Source organism: Panthera pardus, unplaced genomic scaffold (genome assembly GCF_024362965.1).
Source record: "Panthera pardus isolate Hobbes unplaced genomic scaffold, ASM2436296v1 HiC_scaffold_8, whole genome shotgun sequence".
In the NCBI taxonomy this organism is placed as follows: Eukaryota; Metazoa; Chordata; class Mammalia; order Carnivora; family Felidae; genus Panthera; species Panthera pardus.
The window spans coordinates 44,582,624-44,594,462 of record NW_026527013.1 but is presented as its reverse complement, the minus strand read 5'-3'; positions in this window follow the sequence as shown (position 1 = coordinate 44,594,462).

Genomic DNA, 11,839 nt, shown 5'->3' with positions numbered 1-11,839 from the left:
GATGGAGGCAATTCTGCTTGCAAGTCTGATGCTGAGACTGAGAAAAAGGGTGGTTCACTGAAGGACAATTGGGGACTCTGACACCAGACAATTTGGGGATAGGAAAGAAATGGAAGACAGCAAATGTGGACTGCATTCAATTAACAGAAACCAAATTCTCAGCAATTTAGAGTTGTATTTTTAATTATAGCTCATATGCACTTTTAGAATTAGATGAGACCTACTTGGGAACTTGAGCTTCTGGGAAGTATGAGACATATAACCAATGTCATTTGGTGACATATCCAAGATTAGAACTCAGATCTTCTCATTTTGGTATGCCTCCAGAATTACAGGAAGAGCATGGACCCTACAACTGGACAAATCTGTGAGTCTCATTTCCTGCTGTTAAATGGGGATAAGTTTCTTTTGAAGATTAATTCAGATATTAAATGCCTTTGAAGTGCCAAGTATGAGTCTGGAACAAAGGAGATTCTATTATGACTCTATTGTATTTTGTTATTTTACAAAGTTATGGTTTTTCTTTACCTAAAGGATCATGTAAGTGGTACTATCCTGTTTCATGGAGGACAGAAACATCTTTTCAGACTTCAACATTCTCCAGAATGTCTTCAATATTCTCAGAGAACATCCAAGTGAGTTGTTACTAGAATATATATTATCCCTAAGCCCAGAAGCAAGTTTTATCCAAGAGAACAGAAGTACTCAAGGATAAGAAATTTCTGGTTTAAATGATCAAGGTTTATCTATAAGGTCACTGGACTGTCTCTACTACGGGCTCAACTTTAAGCATGTGTGACCTTTGTTATGTCACATAGCTTCCTTGGCTTTGGTATCTTTATCTGTAAAATGGGGATAACTTTCCACTTTTCTACATAGCATTATTGGGATAATTAAATAAGAAACTGTATAAAAGCAATCTACAGAAATCTCTTGCATTGCTATATACAAATAATGAAGGAGCATAAAAAGAAATGAAGAAAACAACTCCATTTACAACTGCACTCAAAATAATAATATACCTAGGAATCAACCTAACCAAAGAGGTGAAAGATCTGTACTCTAAAAACTCTAAGACACTGATGAAAGAAATTGAAGATGACCCCAAGAAATGGAAAGGCATTCCATGCTCATGGATTAGAAGAAAAAAATGTTATTAAAATGTCTATACTACTCAATGTAATCTATACATGTATTGCAATACCTATCAAAATGCCAACAGTATTTTTCACAGAGATAGAACAACCAATCCTAAAATTTGTATGAAACCACAATAGACCCTGAATAGCAAAAGCAAATTTGAAAAACAAAAGCAGAGCTGGAGGCATCACAATTCTGGACTTCAAGTTATATTACAAAGCTGTAGGTGATCAAAACAGTATGGTACTGGCACAAAAATAGACACATAGATCAACGGAACAGAGTAGAAAAACCAGAAACACACACACAGTTATATGGTCAATTAATCCTTGACAAAGTAGCAAAGAATATCTCATGGGAAAAAGATAGTTTCTTTAACAAATGGTGTTGGGAAAACTAGACAGCAACAAGCAAAAGAATGAAACTGGACCACTTTCTTACACCACTGACAAAAATAAATTCAAACTGGATTAAAAAGCCACAGTGAGACACCACTTCACATCTTTCAGAATGGCTAACCTCAACAACACAAGAAACAACAGGTATTGGTGAGGATGGAGAGAAAGGGGAACTGTCTTGCACTGTTGGTGAGGATGCAAACTGGTGCGGCCACTCTGGAGAACAGTATGGAGGTTCCTCAAAAAGTTAGAAATAGAACTACCCTACAAGCCAGCAAATGCACTCCTAGGTATTTACCCAAAGAATAAAAAAATACAGATTCGAATGGATACATGCACTCTGATGTTTACAACAGCATTATTTACAATAGCCAAGATACGGAAGTGGCCCAAGTGTTCATGGATTGATGAGTGGATAAAAAAGATGAGGTATACACATAAAATGAAATATTATTCAGCCATAAGAAGAACGAAATCTTGCCTTTGGAACAACATGGATGGAGCTAGAGAGTATAATGCTAAGCAAAATAAGTCAGAGAGAGTAAGACAAATACCGTATGATTTCACTCATATGTAGAATTTAAGAAACAAAACAAATGAACAAAGGGGAAAAAGAGAGAGAGCGAGAGAGAGAGCGAGAGAGAGAGAGAGAGATAAACCAAGAAACAGACTCTTAACTACAGAGTAGAAATTGATGGTTACCAGAGGGGAGGTGATTGCTGGGGGGATGGGTGAAATAGGTGATGGGGATTAAAGAGTGTACCATGTGACAGGTGACGGGCACTTGATGATTAAAATAAAAACTTGAAAAGAAAAGATTAAAAAAAAGGATAGAAATTCAACCCTCAGGGGGCACAGTGCTCTCTCCTTCCCTCTCCTATCTCCAGAGTGTACCTTCACTATAATAAACTTTCCCTCTTGTGTTACTTGAAAAAAATCAATCAATAAATAAGAAACTGTACATGAAAGCATTGTGTAAACTATAAAGCACTATAAAACATTGATACACAATTATATATTTTATTCACATTAGTAAGCTTGATATTTAATATAGTATCCTTTATATCACTATACATTTACCCCTTTGAATATATTTGTACTTTTTGGCCAATTATGGAAAGGGCTGAACAATATGAAATTGCCATTTTTGTTCTGTATCAAAGATTTTAATTAATGCAAAGTATAAATTCTCTTTAATACTTATCCTTTCAATGGAGAACAAAGTTACTTTTTCCCTCTTTCCTATATGTATGGATGAATTGCAGAAGGACAAGAGGGAATCTGACTTCTTTCCTTCTGTTTCTTCTTTATCCTTTCCCCCTTTCTTTTACAATGGAAATAGTTTCCATTTCACAGTGGTTCACAACCTTGGTTAAAATTTGAATCAGTTAGGGTTTTAAAGCCTGATGTTGGGCTATCCCCCAAATCAATGACATGAGCATGTCTGTGACTGGGACCCAGACATCAGTGTTTCTGAAGCTCCCATGAGATTCTGGTATGCAGCCAACCTTGACAATCATTACTCCAGTCACCTCATTGGCAGCTATCTCCACCAACGTTTTCCCTATTGCAAAGTCACTGAACTTACGGTAGTTAACTAAGAAATGGCCACAGTAGGTAGAATGTTCTTTTCCAGGAGGATTCAGAGGTTTAATTTTGACCAAAAAAAAATCAAAGATTGATATCAATTTTATTTTCTTTGACATGATCTTAGTTTCAATTTTCTAATGTTTTTAGTGAGAAATAAAAGGAATAGCAAATTTTCAATGATATTTTCTTTGTACTCTGTAGAAACTATTATCACGTTCCTGAAAATCATATTTTCACCTCCAAAGGTGCATTTCCATGATTTGTTTGGTGGTATAACAGTTCCAGTATACGATTCACACTTTCAAAATAAGCCGTATCACCCTTTCTTCATATGCCTTTTTCCTCTTAAAGTTTTCACCTGCAATTGCATCTTTTAAAGGCATGTTTGCTACCTTTTATGTTGTGAAACTTAAATGCCGAAGGTAAAAAAAAAAGTTAGGAAGGGATAATAAGGCCTGAAAGCTTATAAATAAGACCATGGAAGTTTTTGATAAAGGACTTGCTCCTGTATTCTCTTTTGCCTTATAATCAACTCAATGAGCACTCAACAAATCACCATACCGGAAGCACAAAAAGAGAAAATGTGAAGACCAGTGCACAGAGAGAATGTCATAAATAGATTGGGGAAAAGAAGTATACTCCAACAGGTATATGTGACGGATATGGACAGTAGAGATTTCCTGAGATCCTGCAGCTTTAAATTTAAAATTCCCAAACTTTTCTACCTAGTGGTCTGCAGGGAGAAAGGAAGGTAACTGCCTGTGGTATGTCATTTACATTCACAATTTGATCATCAAATATGTCATCTTACTGAGTTTAGAGTTTGGTCATATTTATTTTCAGTGCCCACAATTATATTTCTATTCTGGTGACTTACAGCAAAGAAATAAAAAATTAAACAGGGGTATTGGAAGATTATTTTACTTATAAACACTATAGTAGGGGTTAATATTTCTTAACTTTACATTTTTAAAAACTTATTGCTTCAAAATTGACTAGATAGTGCCTTGCCCTATGCCCTGAAGAAAAATGAAGAAGAAGAAGAAGAAGAAGAAGAAGAAGAAGAAGAAGAAGCCAATAAAATAAAGTGTTTAAAATTAAAATAAAAGAAATTGGAATACACTTGTAGGAAAACGAAAAAAAGGAGTTAACTGAAAGCCTGCTCTGAACAAGTCCTGTTATTCATCCCTAAATGTAACTATACACCTCTGGACAGGAAAACTGAGAGACCATCCATTTCATATGTCTGATAACAAAAATCATCTGAGTGAACTTACTGCCACCCAGTATTAATGAATAATGTTGACATAACAAAAAAAATGAAGAAACAATGTACATTTAGCACACTTGACAACATAAGCAAGGTGATTAAATATCTTAAGGCGACAGCTTGGCTCTAAGAGGCATTTACAGAGGAGTAAAGCTTATGGTAAAATGGAGAGCAAATACTCATGTTAAGTGGATAGCAAGTATTTAGATCAGACTGATTGTGGGCATCTGAAAATGGGAAGCAAATATTTCTAGACCTTCTCATTTCTTTTTTTGTTTGTTTTGTTCTTTTTGCAAGAAAAGCCAGACATCTGGAATTTTATGTGAAAGATTTCACATTATGATCACTTCACATGAATGATTATGTCATGTTGAGAGTTAAATGAATTTATAAAAAAATATGAGATGTCTAATATTTAATTGAAGGCTGAATATAGTCCACAGGTCAGTTACTTTATTGATGTCTGATTTCTTTGTATTTTAATCACTTAGCTGTATAATTTATTCTTTTAAATCCCATTAATTTATTTTGAATGGATTCTCAATCCTATCTGATGGTTACCAAAAGTTGTCAGTTTTTATTTATGCCTTCAAGTTAACTTTAAGCTTATAGACTTGAGTGGAAGTTTCCCTATCTGTATAATGGGAATTATAAGAGAGCCTAACTGCAAAGTTGGTTTGGGTTTTAAATGAGTTGATGTATACCAGCTTCTATATCTTTGTAAGTGGTAAATGTAAGTCTATATTGCAATTTTCCAGGATCTGTCCAATGAGCTTTCACATAGAGGATGCTTTTAAAATATAAGTTGATTGACTAATAGATAGATCAATAGGTTTATGGCAACAAATACCCACTGAAGAATTCTTCTCATCCTATTATACTTGGATATGATCTAGTAATAGAAGGATATAATTGAGAAGAATCAGATTTTAGTTTTAGCCCATGATAGCACGTGGAAGCTTAATTCTTGAAATAATTATAGTATAAACATTTTTGCAATAAATAAAATATGTCTAAATAGCTTCATAAATATTTAAATGGTGAGTCCACAAATCCCACCTGTGCTTTCCAGGCAGCATACTTTGAAAGCAACAACATTTTATTAGTTTCATGTACACCATTAAAGCACATTATTTATACAAATACAATTCCATTCTCAGGCCACCTAACCCACTCCCACTTCAGAGGAAAGCCCAGTAGTCCTCAAGAAATGAAATGGATTTTACTCTGGATCTGTAGCTCAAATGACTAAAAAAATGAGGACAGAGCTGAAAATTATCCTTTTGTGGGGAAAATATAAGTGATAAGTAGAAATATTTTCTTTTTGTGATGAAGTCAGCTGTTGAATAATCATGCTGTAGATTTGCGTAGTAAGGAAATCACCTGGATTCAATGATATCTCTCTTCCAGTTTGAAAAATCTAATAATAATAGCTGATGCATATAACTGTAATTATGAAAGCAATACATGTTTTCCTTTTTAGTTCTCTTGGGATAAAAAAGTGTTCTAATCATCGTGTAGAAATACATATTCCTTTCCTTCAAGTAGTTTAACAATTATGAGAGAATGTGTACATATGAGGAAAAATCATACAAGAAAAAAAATTCAGGGAGAAAATAATAGAATATAAATTTTTTTGATATTTTTCCTGAGAAGTGAAGTGAAAATCTGAAGACATAAAGACTTTATGGAATAGGTGCACTTAGGGGAAAAAAGGAAAGCAGTATTGCAAAAAGGAAATAACACAGATTGATTGGCTGGGGGGGGTCTGAAAAAGGAACAAATAATTTAAAGATTTAGTAAGCATGTTAGTATGATTTTAGGAATGGGTAGCAATTAGAGAATAATAAAAATTAGAAAACTCTGCTTACACACTTTTTATTCAGAGATGAACAAGGCAAAATATAGTGAGGAGACACTGAATTCTTCAGAATAATTTGAGTTCACAGTCCAGTGGCTATTTAATTTTTCATTGTCAGGAAAGATGTTAATTTCTCTCTGTTTCCTTCTCTATAGAAATTGTATGAGGAGTGTTAGCCTACTTTCAGACACTAAGAAAATATTAAAATATGGCAGGTTTTAGTACTTAAATTACTCATGAAAAAGCCAACTGTTCTGAAAACTAATGCTATAAAAAAAAGTTCAAGTCCTGTGGAAAGCACTCCAAACTTGACAGAAATATTTAAAAGGTCCTGATTTTTCTAATATTCTAGGTCAGAAAAACTTTACTGGTTTTCATTCAAAGAAATAGTAGAGCAATAGGAATGACATGGCTTTATAGTACTCAGCTTTTCTGATAATACACACATTATAATTTGAAAAAATAAAATTAAATCTATAAAACTTTACCCCTTATCATAAATGTTGTGCATAACATAAACATGTGAATGCATACATGCATATACCTTATGAATATAAATTTGCTGTAATTCAAGAGCTCAAAGTTGCCCCTGATAAAATTACTGAAAATACAAAGATAAATGTAAATAGAGTAGTAGATGACTAACTTAATCAGCTTGTGACGAATCAAGTTTACAAACTGTAAGCATTGGTGACCAAATAAACATTAACTAACAAGGTTGATCTGACTAACAATATATTGATGTGCTTCATTTTACTATAAAGAGAAAAAGACCTTCTTTTTAAGAGCACATAAAACATTCATAAAAATTGGACAACTGTTGGGGCATTAGGTAAATGTTAATAAATTTGTAAAGGGAGAATTTATATAGACAGTATTCCCTGATCATGGTGAAAGAAAATTATGAATGTATAATGAACTTAGTCTCAAAGAGATTCTTTTACTTGGGAACTTAAATCCTTTCTCTCAGTTTATTTTGTTTTGTTTAGAGAGACAGATCACAAGCAGGGAGGGCCAGAGGAAGAGGAAGAGAGAATCTTAAGCAGGCTCCATACTCATACAGAGCCTGATTCAGAACTTGATCCCACAACTGTGAGATCATGACTTGGGCTGAAATCAAGAGTAAGACACTTAACTAAAAAAAAAAAAAAAATTTTTTTAACGTTTATTTATTTTTGAGACAGAGAGAGACAGAGCATGAACAGGGGAGGGTCAGAGAGAGGGAGACATAGAATCTGAAACAGGATCCAGTCTCCAAGCTGTCAGCACAGAGCCCGACACGGGGCTCAAACTCACGGACTGCGAGATCATGACCTGAGCCGAAGTCAGTCGCCCAACCGACTGAGCCACCCAGGCACCCCATAGACACTTAACTAAATGAATAACTCAAGTGCCCCTAAATACTCTCTCTTGAACAACTCTTAGTTCAAAGAAGAAAGACCGAAACTGAAGAAAATACACAGAAAAAATAAACGTGATATCTATCAGAACCCAAGGGACACCATGTTCAGAGGGAAACTGATAACCTTGAAACATACATTGATTTTTTAAAAAAGAAAAATGAGGGGCACCTAGGTGGCTCAGTTGGTTAAGCACCGGACTTCGACACAGGTCGTGATCTCAGGGTTCATGGGTTTGAGTCCTGTGTCGGGCTCTGTGCTGACAGCTCAGGGCATGGAGCCTGCTTCAGATTCTGTGTCTCCCTCTCTCTCTGCTCCTCCCCCACTCATGCTCTGTCTCGCTCTCAAAAATAAAACAAGATAAATAAACATTAAAAAAATTTTAACAAGAAAAATGAGAGCAAAAAAAATAAGCATCAGATGTAAAAAAGTTTAGAAAAATAACATAAAATGAAGGAAATATAACTAAAAATCTATAAAAAAGGTAAATTCATGAATATTACGGAAACTTTCAAAAATGATATGCAAATTTTTAAAAACTGGGAGGAAAATAATAAACTACTAAAGAGTCTAATTAAGGAAAAAGAAAAAGAGAAGTGACAACTCTTTAGAGCTGGAGACACTATACCCCAATGAGCCAGGAATATATACTCACTCATAGGTCAAAATCTTTCCCTACGATAGGCAGTTCATAAAGTTTGCGAGAGGTAACTGCCCTTCAAATGCACAGACATCAGCACATGGATACAAGGAACATGAAAAGTCAAGGAAACATGACATATCAAAAGGAAACCAATAATATCTCAGTAACCAACCCCAAAGAAATGACTCTCTATGAAATGGTTGACACATAATATAAAATAATTGCTATAAAGTCCAGAAAGCTACTTGAGAACACAGACAACTCAATGAAATCAGAAAAAAATTCTACAAGAAGAAAACAAAAAGTTCAACAAAGAGATGTAAATCATAAAAAAAGAGCTACACAGAAATTCTAAATGGAGGAATACAATGAATGAAATGAAAAAATACAATAGAGAGCTTCAACATCAGACTTGATCAAGAAGAAGAAGCAGTCTGTGGACTCAGAAATACATCATTATAAATGATCTAGTCAGAGGAGAAAAAAGAAAAAAAACAGTTTTAAAAACAGTAATGAAAACCTATGGGATTTATGGGACATCATAAATGGATTCAATATATGCATTATAGGGGTTTCAGTAAGAGAACAGAGAGGAAAAGGGAAGAAAACTTATTTAAAGAAATTATGACCAAAAACTTCCAAAATCTTGGTAGTGAAGTAATACTTGGATTCGTAACGCTAAAAGATTCCCAAACAGTATCAACTTGAGGAAGAGTACATTCAGAAACATTATAATCATTTATAATTAAATATAATTATTTAATATCAAGGAAAAAGAGACTTTTTTATATTTAATATTTAATATCAAAGGAAAAATGACTCAGTAAATACAAGGAATATCCAAAAGACTGTCAATGAGTTTCTCAGCAGAAAACTTGCAGGCCAGGAGAGAATGTAATGATACATTCAAAGTACTAAAAAAAAAAAAAAAAAGAAAAAGAAAACAAAAAAAACTGCTGACGAAGAACAATGTACCTGGGAAAATTATCTTTTAAAAATGAAACAGAGATAAAGCTTTTCCCAGATAAACAAAAACTGAGGGAGTTCTTTCTTCATTGTTAGATCTGTCTTAGAAGAAATTCTTAAGGGAGTTCTTAAATTGAAATGAAAACAGACTAAAAAACAAGGTAAAAGCATATGGAAACATATATCTCACACAGAAAAGTAAATATTGGCAGATAGAGATTAATGTAATATTGTAAAGGAGGTGTGTAAATTACTTTCAACCTTTTTTTAAAATTTATTTTTTAATTTCTTATTTTTTAAATTAATTTTTACACCAAATGTGGGGCTCAAACTTACAACCTTGAAAACCAAGAGTCACATGCTGTACAGAGTGAGCCAGCCGGGCATCCCTACTTTTACCATTAATATAAAAGGTAAAAGATAAAAATTGTTAATGAACATACAATGCAAAAAGAAGCAAACCAACCATAAGAACCCACAGTGTGTGTATGTGGGAAGCAAGAAAAATGCAGAGATTTTGTATGCAATTGAAGTTAAGCTGTTATCAATATAAAATATATTGTGGTTATAACTACAAGATATTTTACACAAGCCTCAAGCTAACCACAAAGAAAAAAATCTAAAATAGAGACGCAAAAGATAGAGAAACTAATGAAAGGAAATCACTATAAAGATTGATTAAATAACAAAGTATGATAGCAAGAAGAGAGAAAGAAAACAACTACACAATAGGGCAGAAAACAATGAGCAAAATGGCAATAATAAGTGTTCATTTATCAAGAATTATTTTAAAGGTAAATGAATTAAACTCATCAAAGGTAGAGTGTGGATGAATGAATAAAAACTAGATCCAGTGTTATGATGTCTACAGAAGACTCATTGAGATTCAAAGAATTACATAAGTTGAAAGGAAAGATATGGGGAAAGCTATTTCATGCAATTGGTAACAAAAAGGAAGCAGAAGGTGACTATGTTGTGTCAGACAAATTAGATTTTAAGTCTAAAACTTTCTCTAGAGACAAGGGAAGTCATTACATAAGGACGAAAAGTTTAATTCAACACGAAGGAAACAATTATAAATATATACGCACCAAGAATCTGAGCACCTAAATATATAAAGCAAATATTGACAGATTTGAAGGCAGAAATTGACAGCAATATAGTAACAGTAAGAAACTTAAATATCCACTTACATTAATGGATATAACCTTTCGACAGAAAATCAAAAAAGAAATAGCTGACTTGAATAATTCTATAAACCAAATCAACTTTTCACCCAATAACAGAATAATGCACATTCTTCTGGAAATTTCTCCAGGATAGATCACATGTTGTTGAAACAAGCTTAACAAATCTAAAATATTGAAATCATCCTGGAAAAGCTGCAGTGTGAGGATGCTCTAGACTGAGTACTGCCATCAGTGTCTTTCCACCTACTCCTCCTGCAATGGCAGTGGCAGCAACAGCAGCACTTAGCGGTGGCAACTTGAGGCTGTACCCTGGGCAAGCCACACACCCCCTGGGTGATGCTCAGCTGAAGGGGTGCTCAGAGCCCCTAAGAGGTGTGTGTAGGGTGGGGTTGCCACCTGGTACTAGCTGGTATCCTGAAAAACCTCCCATACACCCACATCCACACATGCCTTTTGTATTACAGGATGCCCCTCCACAAGCACAGGCAGTGAGAGGAAGTGTGTCCTGCACAGGTCCACATGGGAAAAGCGGTGGGAATGGAGACCAGCACTATGCTCTTGTCCTCCCTCCAGAGAAAACAGGAAAATGAGAACCAGCAAGAGTCTGGGTGACAAATGCCTGGATTGAGATTGGAGGACTGTTCATTTGGCTATTGCTTTATTCCTCAAAATTGTGTTACAAGTGCCTAATTAAGGAAAACTGAGGATTAAGAGAACAATCTGCACAATTAAAGGGAGAGAATGTGGCAGGAGTAGAAAATATAACAAGATTTCATAACACACAAAAGACAGAAAGCTAGACAAAATGACAAAATTGAGGAATTCTCCCCAAAAGAAAAACCAAGAAGAAATCATAGCCAGGAATGTACTCAAAACAGATATAAGCAATATATCTGAAGAAGAATTCAGAACAGCAGTCTAGCTGGGCTTGAAAGAAGCATAAAAGACACCACAGAAATGCTTGCTGAAGAGATAAAAAAATAGGCCAAAATAAAAATTGCTATAATTGAGATACAAAACTAACTAGATGTAATCACAATGAAGATGGAAGAAACAGAAGAAGCGAATAGGTGATATAGAAGAAATATTTTGTAAAATAATGAGTGAAAAAAAGAAGGAAAGAAAACTATTAGATCACAAATGTAAACTTAAAGAACTTAGTCACTCCATAAAGTGCAATAATATCATACGAGTCGCAGAAGAAGAGCAAGAAAAAGGGAAAGAAGGTTTATTTGAACAAATTATAGCTGAGAATTTCCATAATATGGGGAAGGAAATAGGTATTCAAGTCCAAGAGGCACAAAGTACTCCCCTCAAAATCAACAAAAACAGGTTGACACCAAGACATATCATAGTGAAACTTGAAAAATACAAAGATAAA